This window comes from Herpailurus yagouaroundi, unplaced genomic scaffold (genome assembly GCF_014898765.1).
Source record: "Herpailurus yagouaroundi ecotype Mexico unplaced genomic scaffold, PumYag 141, whole genome shotgun sequence".
Lineage (NCBI taxonomy): Eukaryota > Metazoa > Chordata > Mammalia > Carnivora > Felidae > Herpailurus > Herpailurus yagouaroundi.
Window position 1 is genome coordinate 22,274,239 of NW_024412396.1, and position 19,014 is coordinate 22,293,252.

Consider the following 19,014-nt stretch of genomic DNA (forward strand, 5'->3'; position numbering starts at 1 on the left):
GCCTTTCTCATTTGTTCAGGATAACTTTATATACCTCATTTTGCCTGTCTGACTTTGGAATCTCATGTCTGTGTGTATTCCCTATAGGCATGTCATTAAATTCGATTTTCTTCTGTTAATCTTGCCAACTTTATTCTTAGACCAGCTAGAACAATCTTGAAGAGTAGAGAAACATTTTTCCTCCCCAGCAATTGAATATTTTGGAATAGAAATAGTAAGGCCTAACAAATTTAGGTTTATCAATTTTCAAAAGCCACCTTAAACACAGTGACCTCTATCTTTGATAATTTTGAGAGAGCTGCAGGCTCAAAAAAGACCTTGAGTTGTTACCTAAAGCAAGTTACCTTTAACCCCTGAACCTCAATTTGATGTGTAAATTAGAGATAACACCTACCTTGATGGAGTGTTCTGAAGATTAGAAATAACAAAGCACTTATACATACCTTGTAAATAATTTGCCTTCAATCAATAGTAGCTGTTATGGTTGTAGTGTTATTTTTTATCATTAGAATTAAAAAGCTAAACTGAACCTGCACTGACCTTAAAACATGCTGTAGAAGTTATACTTTTGAATTAAGCCCTGTTAGGACTTTGTTATATATTGTCTTTTAATTTTCTTATAAAAGTAAACTATAAACTTTACCCCCCAATAACAACAACAAAAATGCAGTATCCAAGCTTTTTGATCATTTGAATTTAGAATGAACAGGAGTTTATAGGTTATAAGAAAATGAAAGGAAGAGAAGGAGAACCATGATAAAGTGGGAAAATGTATAAGGAAATGAAGGATTCAAAGACATCTGGCAACCCTGGTCATTGAATCAAAATATTCATGGAGCTATGGTTACTGCTGAAGGCTTCTTGCAGGCATAAAATATCACAATCATCTTTAACATTCCTTCTCCACTATACAAGCTAGGCAAATTACTCCATAGCTAAATAAATGCCTGGGGTGGTTATTTTACCTCTCGGTTATATAAATTACTCAACAATACCATGTTTTCTAAATATGCAATACTTTAAACAGTAGGTACATACTATAATAAGAAATGAGAGCAGATATAAACTCCTCTAACAAGTTTTTATATGCATTTTTTTTTTTTTGTAAAATAAGACTAGAATACAGGCAAGGGATAAGAATAATTTCTCCTTAGTCTATCACTGCAGCTGATTAGGAAGTAAGATTTAGCAATTAGACAGCTAATGTTATACATAAAATAACATATGTACTTAGAAATTCAAATCTGTATTGCAAAGATATGTTAGGAGAAAATTCTCCATGGGTCTTTCATGATTCTGCACAACTTGCAAGCAGAAACACTGATAGCCTTCACTCCAGACTGTTTTCCAGGTTGTTTAAAAAGCCTTAGAAAATGGACAGTGTCTCCCTTGGGAACAGAGGGCAGATTTATTTGCTGTCTAGTGTCATAATGTCTCTCTCCGGGGTAAATATTGAGCAGTTTTGTTTGCAGCCCATTATGAAAGGTTGGAGTTCTATGGGCTCAGAGTTCTTCAGTTATGATGCACATCCACTATGTGATCATTGTTCACCTGGACCACTCCACATTTTATCCATGGGAGTTAGGCAGCAAGAGGAACTGACATGAACATGAAGCTTATGCTGCTTGTTGGGCCATGAGCAATAGATCTTTTCTGACCCAACAGGCTCATATCTTTGGTCAGCATCCATTAAACTGGGGCAGGCTTGATCCAGTTTTGGAGTGATGGTGGAGGTCCAGAGCCAACGGCCAAGAAAGAATTCTTGAGATGCATTTGGTGCAAAAAGATTATTTTATTAAAGCACGGGGACAGGACCTTTGGGCAAAAAAGAGCTGCACTGGCATTGTAAAGAGTGACAGATTATATACCTGGGAGTTAGGAGGGGATAAAGGCAAGAGGGAGTTTTCCAAAGGGACTTTCACATGCTAAAGAGGACTCATTAGATACTGGAGGCCTAGCTATTGTCAAGCTAAGGTTGTTTTTCCCTCTAGCAAAGCATTAACATTAAAACTGTAGGAAGTTCCTGGAGAAATGTTACACTCTGCCTGCCTCAAATATTTGTCAGTGGGCTGCAGGTTATAAGGAAATTTAATTTTATACATTTTCTTCTTGCCTTTGTTCCCTACATCTATGGAGGGGAGAGTGATATTAGGGCTCCAGGAAATTGAGCCTACAGGTTTCTGGAGACTGCCTTTTCTTCTTGTAAATCATTAAGTAATTTGTAAACTGATGGAGATTCATATCCTTCATGTCTGTGATCTCTATCAGCTAACCATTTGTTTTTCCCTTTCCTTTGTTCTTGGGTGGCCAGGAGCGCCTGAAGAATGTCACACATCCCACCTGTTGGGGGGGGGGGGAGGGGGGTTGTGGAATGTTAGCTTTTGCTGTGCTCTCAGCTTGCCTTTGGCTCCCTCATGAGGCTCACTTATTAACTTACAAGTAAGACAAAGTCTCAGACCTCACTGTTCTTGACAAGGCATACCTTAAAAGTTAAATACTTTGTGAACTCTAAGCACACTTCAAAAGAATGGTGCTTTCAACTGAATAAATATTTATTGAGAATCTAGCATGTGACTCAGTTCTCAAATTCCCAAGTTTATTCAAATCAACGTGGGGGCTGAGTGAGCATCTAGACATGAGCTTCTTTCAGCAGACACCAAAGTTTTGAAGACTTTAGGAGTTATGTAATAAAGTTCCACCAAAACCTGGTTTTCCTGCAATGGGCTAAGTGCACGATTCTAATGTGTGTCTCGCCAAACTTATAAATTCCAGTATGCCATGAATCTTCAAAATGAAGAGAGATAGAAGCAAAACCATGTCCACCTTTAGCCCTGAAAGCTGACCTATAGCCTGCAAAGATCCAATAAGGATCAAATACATGCTGCCTGCTACATTCTTAAAGGGTCTCAGGACTGCCTGTACAACTCACCAATATTTAATATCAAGCTAAATGATAAGCACCAGAAAAATCTTGCAAAAGTAGTTTTATGAGTAGAAATTTGAAGAAGATATTTATGATCCGATACAACTCCTTCAAGTCCCCTCCTCTCTGAACACTAAGCATATAACCACCAGATGATACAGCAAACATGCAGCTCTTTCTTCCATGGGCCGTGTCCCCGTACTGTAACAAAAGCAACTGTTCGCACCCAAAAATGTTTCAAGAATTCTTTCTGGACCATCCGTTTATGGACCAACATTACAAATGTCAAGTCTGTGTATGCCTAAAGTCTAAATTGGCAATATACCTGAACTCTGATTTGCCAGATTAGAGGGAAGAAGTGGCCTTATCCACTCTCAAATTTCATATACTTCAAGTATTAAACCTGTTATTATTACATTCAAGTCTTACTAAGCTCATCTAAGAATATGTATTAAAAAAAGAGAGAAATGCTTTAACTTCAAGTTCACAATAGTCAGAGGGACTATATCAACCAGAGACAATTTGGGGGAGAAAAAAGGGGTAGTATTAATAATTATATTGAGACAAGAGTCAGAAACCAGGACTGACTGAGGCAAATGGACACATTACCAGGCTGAAATACCAGCTACTGTTCCAAGAAGTTCAAAGAACAAATCCTTTAACAAAGCCATTGAGAGTTTGGGAGAAAACGTTTTTGTATTCAAAGCTAGTTGCTAAGATTCTCACACTTTCAGGTTGGTAATAAACTTATAATTAGAGCAAAGCTAACCAAAATAAATCTAACACATGCAAACAAGGGGGCTTTGCAAGAAATTTTTTAAAGTATTTTCTGGGACTGGCTCAGTGCACATTTTACTTCTCATAGTGAGTTATTTTATTTTGAAATGACTTGCAAGATTTCATTCAGTGTCATCCCTGCAGGGGACACAAACCACAGCTAGCAACAAGAGGAGTTGTAACGCTAATTCCCTAAATACCACACTGTTAATTAATCTCAGTGAATAATAGGGTTTCTAATGCAAATTATTCTGATGTCATCCATTGCCTAAAGGTGTTTCTAATGATCGGTGTGAAATGTCAGAAGATATGCTTTAGTCACCATGTGATAGAGAATTTAGACAAACAAGCAGGGAAATCTGGTTCATCTGAAGTCAGTGGTAGCTAGATCAACAGAAGCCTGTTCGAGAACTTGAAAGAGTTTCATTTTCCCAGGAGTTGTTTTCTCTTCCTAAAAAGCAACTACAATGAAATCAGGACATGAAATTTCATTAAGAAGTGACTATAATGGACAATGAGTAGTGCAAAACAACTCTAGCCCATTTCTCTTCTACGCAAACTTCCAGAGAGGTTTGATTTCCTGTTTTTTAAGCCTAGGAATTCATGTTGGTGTTGGCGTCACCATCTGAGCATTCTGAAGAAAAGGATTTGTACTGTGTGGAGATTTTCCGTTATCCAAAAGTAGAGAGTTTTCAAAAAACCTTCCATAGACCAAAATGACATAAAGCAAAGAAGTAATTACCATTAATTTATATGGGAAAAATTTCTGAGCATTCCCAGACCCAAAAATAACCTTAGGCTTCTCTGATACCTTAGCACATATCTTGCTAACAAATGCACAAAATATATCGAGATAAAGCACAGATGTTCATAGACACAGTTCAAAGCCATGGCAACTTGATGCTGAGATCCTGGGTGTAGTTCCTGAGAAAGGAGCTGGGGAGAGCCACTCTCACTGCTCAGGATGCACATTGCCTCTATCAAGGCGTGATATAAAACAAATGCTAAACACTATTGTCACCCTCCACCTTTTTCCTAAAAGGTGAAAATCGTCTTGAGATTTCTTTTGGTTAGCAAAAGTAGGTCTAATGTTCTTTTATAAAAGTGAGTGAGTTAACTCAGAGTTTAGAAAAGTGGGGGATGCTTGTGCAATAAGATTTAACAATTCAAATGTTGCTATTGTTGCTTCTGTTTTCTGTTTTGTTTTCCCAAGTTGCACATCACTGAACTACATATGAGCCATAGATTGAAACATGCGACAGTGGACAAAATGCTTATATCCTCTTCATCTAGTTAATTGCTGCCAGGAAAGAATTCCAGGCTTTTAGCATTCTTGCTTAACTTCTTTAATTCTAAAATACTGATTCATCCCAAGAAGGTGCAAACTGGAAATTTATTTCTCTACAGAAAACCTTTATGTCTTTGAGGTTGCACATTTGTGATAAAGACTGTTCACTGCCCTTCACTATCCATCACTCTTCCTTTTTTTTTTTTAGTATTACCATTCCACAAATATTAGGTGGGCACATTGCTTCCAAGCTAGAGATACCAGGTTCTCTAGCCCCCTTGCAGCTAAGTGTGGGTTCTCTATTCTCCAGCATCTTTTGCAGCTAACAGGATGACCTAAAGCAATGTGAGAGCTACTGAAGCCATTTCTTTTTCCCTTACTGCAGGCTGGAACTCAGATGTGTGAGTGATGAACCAGCTTAGAACATTCAGCCGAGGTTAACACTCTAGATCACAGAGCAGTGAATTAGAAGACTTTTAGAGAAAAGATCAGAGAAAATTTTTTATCTGTCAGAGAAAATTTTCCTAGTTTGCTTAGGCCATTTTTATTTTGATCTTGCTTAAAATAGATATCTAGTATCCTAATCAATAAAATATTACAAACTAATATGTTTTAGGATTGTCCTCCTTATCATTTATCTGAGATCACTTAAAAACTTGGCATGTGGCTGATAAATGTCTCTGTTAAAGCACAAAATCTGGTCCAGGGATCCATTACAAAAAACTTTTAAAACTCACGTGCTAATTAAATTTCACTGTTCAACAGTTAACCTACTTTTTTTTAATGAGTTCTGAGAGAGACTTTACTAAATTGAAATGTTGGAGCTCAAATGTAGTTACTTAAAAACAAAATGTGATTTTTTTTTTTCCTAGGCAAGCACCTGAAATTAAATTCTGAAGTCTCCCAACTTGGTTTTTATCCCTTTATTTTTAATATCACATAATAAAAAGTGAAATTTTGTTACTAACACAAAGGAAGACCAAATGCATAAGATATTTGGCAATTATAAACACAAGTGAAATAATAGGTCTATCTTCTGGGAATTTTACTTCAATTACATCAAGAACTTACAGTATATGCCATCATTGCTTTAGAATTAATCTTTCAAAAAATGTTCACTATACGGTTGTCAGTGAGGTCTGAACAAAGCTTATAACTCTAGCCTGGTAAGATTCACTTTGTAATTGACTGCTTTCTATTATTTATTTTTCTCTTGTATTGGTCAATGGGAATGAGATGAATAAGAAACTTTGCAAGAAGTCTTGCCAAAAAACTCTCAGGCTTTTCTTTTGTTCATTTATTCATGTATCCATTTATTGTTTCATTCAATAAAGCTTTGTAGAGCAATGTGCTGGGTCCAGGAGATAAAAAAATGAATAAGATATAGTTTTCCCCCAACTGTGCTAAGACTCTTGGAGAAATAGATAAAGAAAATAATTACATGAGTAAATGAAGAAAATTTCAATCACCAGAATCTCTTTGGGGAAGAATGTAACATTGGCTATGTTACATTCATTGATGGATATGACTTGCAAATTTCATGCTTTAATTTAAAAAAAAAAATGTTAGTAAAGAAGAATATGTGTCCTGATTAAATTAGTAGTATGTGTGTAAAATTGAAGTAGAACTAAAAAATAAATAAATAAATAAAAAATAAAAAATTGAAGAACTATTTTCTTACGCAAAATAGAGAAAACAAGCAAAAAAGAGATTGTTTTTGATTTACCAGATTTCCTTAACAGGCTTTTTCTGGATATTGTAAGAGATTCAACATAGTAGAGGTTAGAATTCAAAGATAGTGAGGGGAAAGGAACAAAAAGAGATTAAGAAGCTCTTGGTTGGTTGAGCCCCAGTTGTAGAGTCCTATATGCTATATTTAGTAATTTGGACCTTAATCTACAAGAGATAATTGAAAGATTTTAAGAAAAGAAGTGAGAATCAGGTTTGTATATATAATGGTCATTCTAGCACACTGTGATGGAGACTATTGCCAGAGCTAGACCATAAACAACAAAGCCATGCCATAAAGCAGTGCCTTCCTAGTGAGAAGAGATTATACACTGAACAGATAATTCCAGGCCAGATCAGTTTGATATGGGATATGACAAAAAATTTGGAATCTAGGATAACTTGCATGGAAAACTTGCATGGAAAACTTGCACGGAAAACTTGGTGTTGAATTGAAGGGTACAAGGTCAAGAGAGGAGTGTTTTGTTTTCCTCTTTTTTCTTTAACACATAATAGAGTAATTAAGTCATTTGACATTTCTATATCTCTGAGATTCTTTACCAGATTAGTTTGATGATCAAAAACGGAGGGGTTAATATACAAAATTACTTTGAATTTTTAGGCCATGGATCTCTTCCAAATTGAAGTTATCAACTCATTGTCTTCTTTCCCCAGTCAAAACAGAATGGAAACTATGTTGGTTTTTATTGTGTATTGACTATAAAAAGCAGGAATTATATGAGTGAATGTGTGATGCAAGAAGCTTAATAGATATTTTTATTCTGTTCTCAGAAACTTAGTATCTGAGAACACAATTTAGTCTCAACAGAGGAAAATTATACCTTGTCTGTTTCTCCAAATTTCCTTTCAAATGGAAGTGAAAATTCTACTTCCTTTCATACCTCACAGGGATCAGACCAAAAGGCAAACACAAGATTTATTGATTCTCATATTGTTTAAGTATATCATGGCCAGTTACCTAATGTGTATTTTATTTATTGTGGGTCCTTCCTCATTACTTTTTTCTCAGGCTTTATTTTTCTGTACTACATTTGTATATTTTGTATATAACTCCAAGTAGTTCAATGCAATGAATTGGTGACATGTTGTTTCTGAGGATATGTCACTAATTTACTAACGCAGGAGATATTTTTAGCTTCTACCAGTTTGTCAATGTTCTACTGACCCTTCCAAATATCCACTTAACATAAGATATGAGAAGTTAATAAATCCTTTAACGAGAGAGGCCCACCCTATTTGACTTTATAGCTAAACAAAATTTCCAGCTAACAATACTTACAAATTTTTCTCCTATCTTGTAGAAAATTCATAGATTCTCATCATTCTTTTTTTTAATCCAGTTAATTTCTTTAGCTTCCTCCACAGCTTTTTCTTACACAGTATCCCAAATGTTTTCAATGTAAGTATATAGTACACAGTTAGCCTATTCGCCTCCACAAAATTTTTACATATACAATCTTACTATCAATTTAGCTTATTTTACTTATAAAATAACTGATTTGAACATTCTCTAGTAATCCTTTTCCAAACAGCATTATATCAAATGTTTCCTGCTCATTTACATGTAGACCCTTCTAGATGATTAAAGCAGCAAGCATGCTCAGTATGTTTTTAGGTCTGATCCTTACCCAATTCACATTTCAAGACTGTAGAGGTTAATGCATTTGGAAATCCCAGTTTGTACTTAACCTAAACGGTCTATGGGTAGGCCCTACGCTTCCAGTGAGCCAAATGATTTAAATGTAGTGAGTTATTTAATATTCCATATATTTGTTTAAGGTTATATCCCCTGAGGCGTGTTAGGTATGGAAAGCCTCTGTAACTATTGAGATGATCAATATTCCAAATCAAGTGATAAAGGGCCACACTAGGATAGGGTGATATTTTGACAAGTGGAACATTGATCAATTATAGGTCTTCTGACGAGGTATAGGTTAAAATTTTATGGTATGTGGCAGAGGTGATGTGATGACTTCTGATCAAAAAGCACAAATAAAACATTTATAAGGAAGAAAAACTTAATCATTGTGACTTAGATATTTTGTATAGAACAAGACAATTTAAAAATATCTTTTATGTGCTCTAATTTTTTAAATTATTTATATTTTTCTTCTGTTTGATTTTAACTTATATTGTGTGGCTGGGAGACAGAAGACCATGAGTTCAAGTCTTGACTGCCATTAACTCACAGTGTGGCTTTGGGTGAGACTTCTGACTTCTTCCAAACTTCCTCATTCATGAAATTAGGGAGTTGTACTAAATGATCTCTGGAGTAGCATTTAGCTTGGAACTCCTATGATCATATCTTGTATAAATATCACATGACTTCTGATTACTTGAAAATACTACCCAGTTGGATTTAAAACATAAAAAAAACAATGCGGACATTTAAAATTTTTCTGTGCTATTGCTATCAGTTTAATTATAAGGCCTATTTCTTATTTATGTCTCAGTCTTTGAGAAAGCTAAGGCTGGCTGTTAAATAGTTCTTCTAATTAGTATGAATGGTTGTAGCATTTAAAATCCTTATCTTTCCTTTGATAAGATCAAAATTAGAGTGAAGAATATGCCTTGCTTGAACATATTAGCATGCAAACCATGTAGTATGAAAAGATGTGTTTAGGCGCTGAGAATAAAGCAGAAGCCAGCACATTCTGACAGCTGTGAGAAACACAAAAAATATTAATGGTGGCAGTTAGAGAGTCAGACAGAGAATAGCAATGCACAGGTGCATTTTCCCTAGTGCCTATATTTCTTTTTTAGTATTCATGATAAGTTTCCAATACCTTCATCTTTATACAGGAATTAGAAAACAGTTCAGACTTATTAGTTTGACTGAGCAATAGCCTAGGACAGCTAAAAGAACAGTGCCTAAAGGGGCATGTATATTTGTAATAAAATAGTCTTCTATGGTAATGCTTTAAATATCACCATAATGTCATTTTTATTTTCTAATAAAGTCATCATCATAACAGTTTTATGATTCTCTTAATTCTATTCTTAACATCTTATCTGAGTGGAGTGAAAAATTCCATTAATTACAAGCTGTTCTATTTGCCTTAGCGGCCACTATCTTTTAATATAAGTTTCCATTATTCGTCTCTCAACATTTTGACTTTAAAGGCTAAGGTGCTACTTTGGGTTTAGGATAATTATGTGAAAAAAAAACTTTTAAGTCAATATTGAAACTCATCACTTCAGATTAGCAAAAAATATAGAAATAGCATGAATTCTCTCTTGAATATGTCTGAGCATATGATCGCACTGATTCCACACTCCACACTGCACACTCCACAAAAATCCCAAACAAACCAGAAATAGATATTCTGAGTACTGTGTTCTCAGAGTTATCAGAAAATATGATGCAGTGTGAAGAAGGCAGGTTCCTAGTGATACCGTATATCTCTCAAGTTCACTGTCAATGAACAGTGTGAGTCATTTGGGTCTTGAATATCTAGATAGATCTATTCCTTACCCTCAAACTTCTAGTCAACTATTCAAAGAATAATAATGGGAACAGTGTTATGCTGCCATAGACACACAAATAGCAGACTTCAACTAAGCCATTGAAGGAAATGTTCTTTTCTCTACAAAATTCAGAACAAAATTTTAGATGTTAGTTTTCCTAAGTTTATACTTCAGGGAAAGCTGCCATGTCTCAAATCACCTTTTATCCTAACAATCGAATGTCTTAGAATATGTATTTCTAAAAGTGTCTCTTTAGAATTTGTATTAAAACATAAATTAGTCAGACTACACTCTAATTTTTAATTCTGTCCCTTTAAAACCATTACATGTGGGTCACCTGGATGGCTCAGTTGGTTAAATATCCAGCTTCAGCTCAAGTCATGATCTCATGCTGGTGGGTTCCAGCCCATTGGGCTCTCTGCTGTCAGTGCAGAGCCAGCTTCAGATCCTCCCTCCCTCTCTCTGCCCCTGTCATCTCTGTCATCTACCCTTCCACCCCTACTTCACATATCTCTTTCTATAACCATTATGTTCCTGAGGTTCTTTTGAAATCTCTTGTTTGCTTATAATGTAGGGATACAGGATGGTACAATTTCATCAAATTCCTAAATGCCAGATGTGATGTGTCAAGTGAGACTTGAGATTGGTTAGGAGATCATTAATGAGTACACATACACACACATATGCAAACACACAATTTTAAAAACAACAAAATTGTTTTCAATCTGTTTAAATTGATTTTGAGTTTCAAGTTTCAAATGAGATAATGTTGTGTGTTATATAGCAAACTGTATACTGGCAATCCATATTGGCAAGTTTTAAGCTCCATTTTTTTTTTTTCCAACGTTTTATTTATTTTTGGGACAGAGAGAGACAGAGCATGAACGGGGGAGGGGCAGAGAGAGAGGGAGACACAGAATCGGAAACAGGTTCCAGGCTCCGAGCCATCAGCCCAGAGCCTGACGTGGGGCTCGAACTCACGGACTGCGAGATCGTGACCTGGCTGAAGTCAGATGCTCAACCGACTGCACCACCCAGGCGCCCCAAGCTCCATTCTTAGAAAAGCAGATATTAACTCAAAAAGTGAAGATTTTTCTTAGGTGTAAACATTTTAATTCAGTTATATATTTTTTAATCTATGAATCTTTCCTTTTTTTCCCTATTTTTTTAATGTTTATTTTTGAGAGAGATAGAGCATGAGCAGGGAAGGAGTAGAGAGAGAGGGAGACACAGAATCTGAAGCAGGCTCAGGCTCTGAGCTGTCAGCACAGAGCCTAATGTGGGGCTCCAACTCACGAAAATGTGAGATCATGACCTGAGCTGAAGTCGGATGCCTAACCAAATGATCCATCCAAACACCCTTATGAATCTTTCTTTTTAGTGTTTCTGTTCTGACATGGTATCTATTTCTTTGAGAGTGGGCACAAGTGAGCAAGGGGCATAGAGAAGGAGAGAGAGAGAGAATCCCACATGGGGCAGAGAGAAAGAGGGAAAGAGAGAGAGGCAGGGCTCATGCTCACCTGATGTGGAGCTTGAACTCATGAACTGCGAGATCATGACCTGAGAGGAAGTCAGATACTTAACCCACTGAGCCACCAAGGTGCCCCTACAGTCTTTTTTTTTTTCTTTTTAATTCTGCTTGAGTGGAGCTCAGCAGGAGATTCATTATTTTTCTGATTTAAAGCCACTATTGATGAATTCATCCTCCTTCCCTGTTCACCCCAAACAATATACCTTTCAGGAATTTCAGCACAGATTCGTAAAGAATATTTTTACTTTATGGGGCACCGGGGTGGTTCAGTTGGTTAAGCGTCCAACTTCGGCTCAGGTCATGATCTCACAGTTCGTGAGTTCAAGCCCTGTGTCGGGCTCTGTGCTGACAGCTCAGAGCCTGGAGCCTGCTTCATATTCTGTGTCTCCCTCTCTCTCTGCCCCTGTCCTGCTCACATTCTGTCTCTGTCTCCCAAAAAGTGAATAAACATTTAAAAAAAATTTTTTTAAGAATATTTTTACTGTATGGATTTTACTTGGGTTTGGAGCAGTGTGTTGAACATTATGAAAGTATATGTGATGTGGAAAATGGATGACAGCTCTTCAGTATTTAAATTATTTGCACAATTAGAACTTGTTCCCCAACCTCACTGATCCCATGGTGATAGATTGTCAAGACAGTATAACAAATGAGTGGATTGTACTGAACAGCCTTTTCATTTAGGACCCATTCAAGTACCCATTATGGAGCTGCCGTAGCCAGGAAGGCATCACCACACCTGTTTGATTTCCTAGGTTTCTCAGGAGCTATGAGAATAAAATCTTAGTTTCTGCTTTGATTGTACCACACCTGGATAGCATATCCTCATTTGTCTTCTATCTGGACAAATAAAATCAGTTCCATTCCTTAGTGCCAAACTCTCTCCCATAACATAATGGCCCTCACTTTTCTGACAGGACATAGAATCCCTGGCTACTAGTCTAAGGGAAACTTCCCCTAAAGCATTCTCTTTCCTACCTGAAAGCCTGTAAATATTTCATTAAAAAATCAGATCTGTTGGGAGGGGGGATGGGCTAAATGGGTAAGAGGCATTAGGGAATCTACTCCTGAAATCATTGTGGCACTAGATGCTAATTTCGATGTAAACTAAAAAAAAAAAAAAATTAAATTAAAAAAAAAATCAGATCTGTAAGGTGAATGCTTTATGGATTCTTTGGGCACTTAACTTTGGCAATTCTAAACACAAGACAATTCCATTTCTCTAGCTAGCTAGTCTGACAATATTTTGGAGATGTGATTAAAGATAATAAAATTAAAGGCAGTTTTACAGGGGCATCTGGGTGGCTCAGTCAGCTGACCATCTGACTCTTGGTTTTGGCTCAGGTCATGAATTCAGTTTGTGGGTTGGAATCCCACATTGGGCTCTGTGCTGGCAATGGGGAGCCTGCTTGGGGTTCTCTCTCTTTCCCTCTCTGCCCCTTCCCCCACTTGTGCTGCCTCTGTCACTCTCAAAATAAATAAATAAACTTAAAAAAATTTAAAGGCAGTTTTACAGATAGTTATTCAGTAAGATTATGGGTCTATAGAAAAGGTTGGGTAGGGGAAAACTAAAGGCTTATGGATGTAGCATGTATCTATAATGGTGAATGTTGGATAAAATGTAGATGGCAGTAATTTATCAATGGGAACATAGTGTATAACGATCCAGTCTGATTGCAATGAGATGTCACTATATGCCTATTAGAACAGCTAAAATAAAAAATCATTAAAAAAAAATCGTGACTATACCAAATGTTGGCAATAATACAGAGAAACTAGATCTCTTATATTCCTGGTGGGAATGTAAAATGGCACAGACATTCCAGAAAATATATGACAGTTTGTTATAGAGCTAAACATGCACTTATATTATGAAATAGCAATTGCACTCTTAGGCAATTATCCCAGGGAAAATGAAAACCTATGTTCATACAAAACATATGAACAAGTGTTCGTAGCAGCTTTATTTTTAATACCAAAAACTAGAAACAACCCAAATGTCCTTCAGTGGTTGAATAAACTCTGAAACATTCATACAATGTAATACTACTCAACAATAAAAGGAATAAACTATTGATACATGCAACAACCTGAACAGATCTCATGAGCATTCTTCCTAGTGAAAAGATGTCAAAAGGTTATAATACTATATGATTGCATTTATATAACCTTTGTGAAACAATAAAACTATAGAGGTGGAGAACAGATTAGTGGTTACCAGGGGATAAGGACAGGGTTGGGATGGGGTGGGGGAGTAGAACAAACATAAATGAGCAGCCTGAAGGAGTTTAATTGTGGTGGTGGTTTCACAAATCTGTATGTGGGATAAAACTGCAAAGCACTCTACACAAACACCTGCATGTGCCTATAAAAAGTGGTGAAAATGAATTATGCAGTCCAGTTAATAGTCTAGTTAACAATATTTTACTAGTCTCAATTATTTCCTGGTTTTGATACTATACTGCAGTTAAGATGTCACTACTGGGGGAAACTAGGTTAAGGGTACAGGGACTCTATGTACTACTTTTACAACTTCCTGAGAGTTCATAATTATTTCAAAATAAAAAGTGAAAACATTCAGAACTTGTCTGTTTTTGTTTTAATGATGTGCATCAAAGGTCTTTTTGCCTCTGTTGTGTACTTACTATGTCCTTGGTCATTTACAATGCATCTCGTCCTATTTTGGAGAATTACATTCACTTGTAATTACATGAGAAAAAGACACTGGCTTACAATGCCTAAATGAGATGTCAAACTGGTAGTTGGCAGAGGCGAAAGGAATAGGAGGATGAGCAAAATAGGTGAGGTGATTAAGAGGTACAAACTTGCAGTCATGAAATACATGTCATGGAGATGAAGAGTATAACATAGAGAGTATAGTTAATAATATTGTAATAATGTATGGTGATAGATAGTAACTACAGTTATTGTGGTAAGCATTGCTTAATGTATAGAATTATGGAGTCACCATGTTGTGAATCTGAAATGTACCATTGCATGTCCACTATACTTCAATCATAAAAATTTTGAAGGGTGTTGGACTGAAATATAGGCTAAGCACCACACTGAAGAAAAGGCAAGCAATACCCTTCACTGAGCTTATTATACTGCTGGATCTTACCTCTGTACCATATTTGATCAATGGACAAAGGAATAGGAATCTGTACTCTCTTGTTCTGAAGGTAGACAGAGGACATGGCATACTAATATCCTATATATGGAAGATGGTATGTGCATGAAAATGAAACAAGAGCTTCATCGCCAACCCACACAGAAAAATCAAGAAATATGTAATACATACTTTAAAGCTAGTCAAGAGAAATAAGCAGATCTTTTTTTTAATGTTTATTTCTGAGACAGAGACAGAGCATGAGTGGGGGAGGGGCAGAGAGAGAGGGAGACAGAGAATCAGAAGCAGGCTCCAGGCTCTGAGCTGTCAGCACAGAGCCCGACATTGAGGGGGGCTCGAACTCACAAACTATGAGATCATGACCTAAACCAAAGTCGGTCGCTTAACCGACTGAGCCACCCAGGCGCCCCAGATATAAGCAGATCTTTAATGACCATTGTCAAAGTAGTTTATTTTAGGCAAAGAAAAAAAGTGGATTATCCTGAAAGCAGAGGCATGAGATAGCAAGGTAAGCTTAGGCACATTCCAATGGACATGAACAAATAGAAGCCAAATAACAAGATGAACTAGGATTCAGTGTTTCCCTCCCCTATTTGTGCAGTAACCAACTTAACAAGCTAGAAGCCCCATCAGATATGATATTGAATTTAATCAACAATGGTTTCCTAATTATTTTGGCTCTTACTATGTTTCCAGGGTTTTCAGATTGTTAAAAATCCAATAATTCCCTTCAGAGGCTATACACCTGAATCTCCCCACCCTGCTTCGTTTTGTCTAGAAAATCATGTGTTCCATCAACTAAGACAGGTATTGGTTATGTATGATGACCTATGGCTAATTTCTTTTTTACAAGCAAATAAATAATTTTGCGGCTCATTAGGCTGACCATTTTTCTGATTTGTTTGACCTTTGCTGTGCTTTTTTATCAGTTGGTCTTCTCAGACCTCATTTTTCCCCGCAAAGCTCCAGTAATCAAATGAATTGCTGGACCTGTCAATCGGATGCCATGACCTGTTAAAATGGGATCCATCAGAAGAATTTCATTATGTTTTTGTTAGAACAGTTGTCAGAAATCTTTCATTCCTGTTCTCTAGTACCACTGAGTGACAGGTGACTGATATACACATGAAGAAAGTGAAACATTATAAGAGTTTTAAGTTGAGATGCCAGCTGAGTCAAAAGCTTCCTACATACAGTAGAATCCTTTGCATAAAGGATTTTCCTATAGCCATTGTGGACAGTTAAACTTGGGATCTTCTCCTCTTGAAAGATTAACCCAGGTGGGATAGTATTCTCAGTTTAAATACCAAATGTGTGTTTGGGTAGTAGCAAGTCCCCAAGGAAGATTTAAATTGTAAGTGGAAAACAGCATTTGCAAAGAGGATTTTAGTGTGATTGCTGTTTGCCTTAAGAATAATCATTCACTAGGGGCGCCTGGGTGGCGCAGTCGGTTAAGCGTCCGACTTCGGCCAGGTCACGATCTCGCGGTCCATGAGTTCGAGCCCCGCGTCAGGCTCTGGGCTGATGGCTCAGAGCCTGGAGCCTGTTTCCGATTCTGTGTCTCCCTCTCTCTCTGCCCCTCCCCCGTTCATGCTCTGTCTCTCTCTGTCCCAAAAATAAAAATAAACGTTGAAAAAAAAATTAAAAAAAAAAAAAAAAAAGAATAATCATTCACTGAAGCAATTAACCTGCAAAATAGAATTATGGGAAAGAGGAGGGGGTGAATCTTTACTGAACCAGATGCAAATAGTTTTCAGCATGTACTTTCCAAGGTTGAACATAGTGACCAAAATGGTAATGTTCCCCTCAGCTTGACTAAATTTTAGACAGGCTTCTTTTGGTCAATAGACCCCTGACCTCCCTTTTCTTAGAACATTTACTTGACAAAACTTGCCATTGTAAATTCTGTCTCTGCCCCATTGAAATGTAAATCTGTAACTTTGTTTTTCCCATTCTTTTGACAGGTGAGAAAGATAGGGCCCCAGTCGTCCAGTCTCTGTGGGAGGATAGAAGCCTAACCTCCCCAAGCACCAATTAGCAAACACAGATGGCCTCACTGACCACCTAACATCCTCTAGGACTAATATCCTCCAGGATTTTTCCTTTAGTTCATCCCTGTCTTTTATTTCAGCACAGTTGAGGTCAGTCTCTCTTCCCCATTGCAATAGTCTTGAATAAAACCTTCCTTGACTGTTTTAACTGGTCGGTACAATATTTATTTTACAGTAGATCCCAGATAATTACCTTGAATTTATTTTCAATCTCTACAAATTTGTCTGGGTGTATTTTAAAAATGGAAAATTTGTGCATTTGATTCACCTACTTTTGATGGTCATAATTTATTAGATCACTTAAAAATATATAATGCCAGGGTCAACTGGCAAAGTTGTGTGCTATAGTCTTCTTTCAGCATGTGTCCCTGTGGTTGCTAGAGGTCAATGAACACTCCTGGGGGTGACAGACCCTCCTTGCTGAGCTGGCTCAGCAAAACCAGTTGTGCCAGGTGCATTCTTTCTATCCCTGGCCTGATCTGATTTAATATTTGGTTGTATGTCTCATTAATGATTTGGTTTTGTCCTGAGAATAACATTGTACTTTTTACACACAGCATTTGCCGCTAATCAGTGGAATCAGGAGCCACTGGCTCCCGGTTCACAAACACTGCCTACGGTGGTGATCTGGTATACCTTCTAGTGTTACATTTCATTGTTCCAGAGAGCAGCAGCAGCTGCTCTTCTTGGGGACCCAGGGTCTTGGCTGATAATCACTAACTAGTTACATTTCCTTGGTGGGGTTTATATTTGGGTCAGTGAACCTTTAAATTACATTATGTAGTAAGTCACATTCTCATTAAACTGGGCATGGGTATATACAGCCCTCCATCACAAAGGTCAGGAGACACAGAGTTTTAGGTAAAAGGCAATGGCTTCCAGTCATTCCAAGAGGTGTCTGATAAAGTATATTGTTAAATTTTTTTTTAATGTTTATTTATTTTTGAGACAGAGAGAGACAGAGCATGAGAGGGGGAGGGTCAGAGAGAGAGGGAGACACAGAATCCAAAGCAGGCTCCAGGCTCCGAGCTGTCAGCACAGAGCCGGATGCAGGGCTTGAACTCACAGACCATGAGATCATGACTTGAGCCGAAGTCGGACACTCAACCAACTGAGCCACCCAGGCACCCCTGATAGTGTATCCTTAACAACCACGTTAATTAGAAGGTACTGTACCCTGGAATTAGACTGGACTGGCGTGATTCTTAAGTCCTATTTTGTCTGCTCATTTTCTCTCCCAGTCGCAGGCCTTGGCTGCTGTTCCTGAGTCTTCACTGAGCATTTGAAGGTTTCTGTTTTGATCCCTACATAATGACTGTGGTTTTACTTTGCAATTTCACCCCTGCCTCCTAAATTGAGTAGGACGTGTGCTGAAACTTTTGCAGAAAGTAACCTAATGTGCTTATTATTTTTACTTCACCATCACTTCCCTTAGAAAACCCTAGAGTTCAGCCATCTTGGAAGAGAGGAAGTTTAACTAAATTATGAAGATTTAAAAGGTGAGGCCCAGAATGAAGCCAGAAAAAAATAGCTTCCAGCATTACTAAATGATAGTATGCCAAATGATGCTTTGTTGTGTTAATTGGGAAATAATGCACATATAGTAGGTAGAACATGACCTGTGACCACAAAATATGGTTACAATAGTGGCTTTTAATAACCAAAGTACAGTAGGTAGAGCCCTTACTGAACAGCTGCCCCATATTAGCCTCTTCCTACTGCCCACTATGAGACCCTCAGAAACCTACAGTCCAGTTTGTCATTTGGTGAGAGCTTCCCATTGACAGTGCCCATTATCATAAGGCCAACATCCATGTCCAGGGTGGTGTCTCCAAGTGTCTCCTGTCCTTAGCATGAAGAGAATCTCTGGGTTCTCTGATGAAGTGGGAAGTCTAACTTCTTTTCTGATGAGTGTCACACTTTTTTTAAAAAATCAGGGCCTAGATAAACAGTTCCTTTCTCAGACAGATACTGATGTGAGCCCCTTGGCTATGATTTTAGTAAATTTCATTTTAAAAATGCCTCACTTGTTCCGAGTGGTCTTTATTCTTTCTTCTTTCCCAATTGCCCTCCCTGCCTCCCCACCCCCTTCATAAA

General features: G+C 37.3%; 1 protein-coding gene across 1 annotated transcript in view; it reads right to left on the bottom strand.

Moving 5' to 3' along the window:
• Positions 1-19,014, bottom strand: part of LOC121031389 (uncharacterized) — a 411,199-nt gene that overhangs the window by 276,053 nt on the left and 116,132 nt on the right. The window lies entirely within an intron of this gene.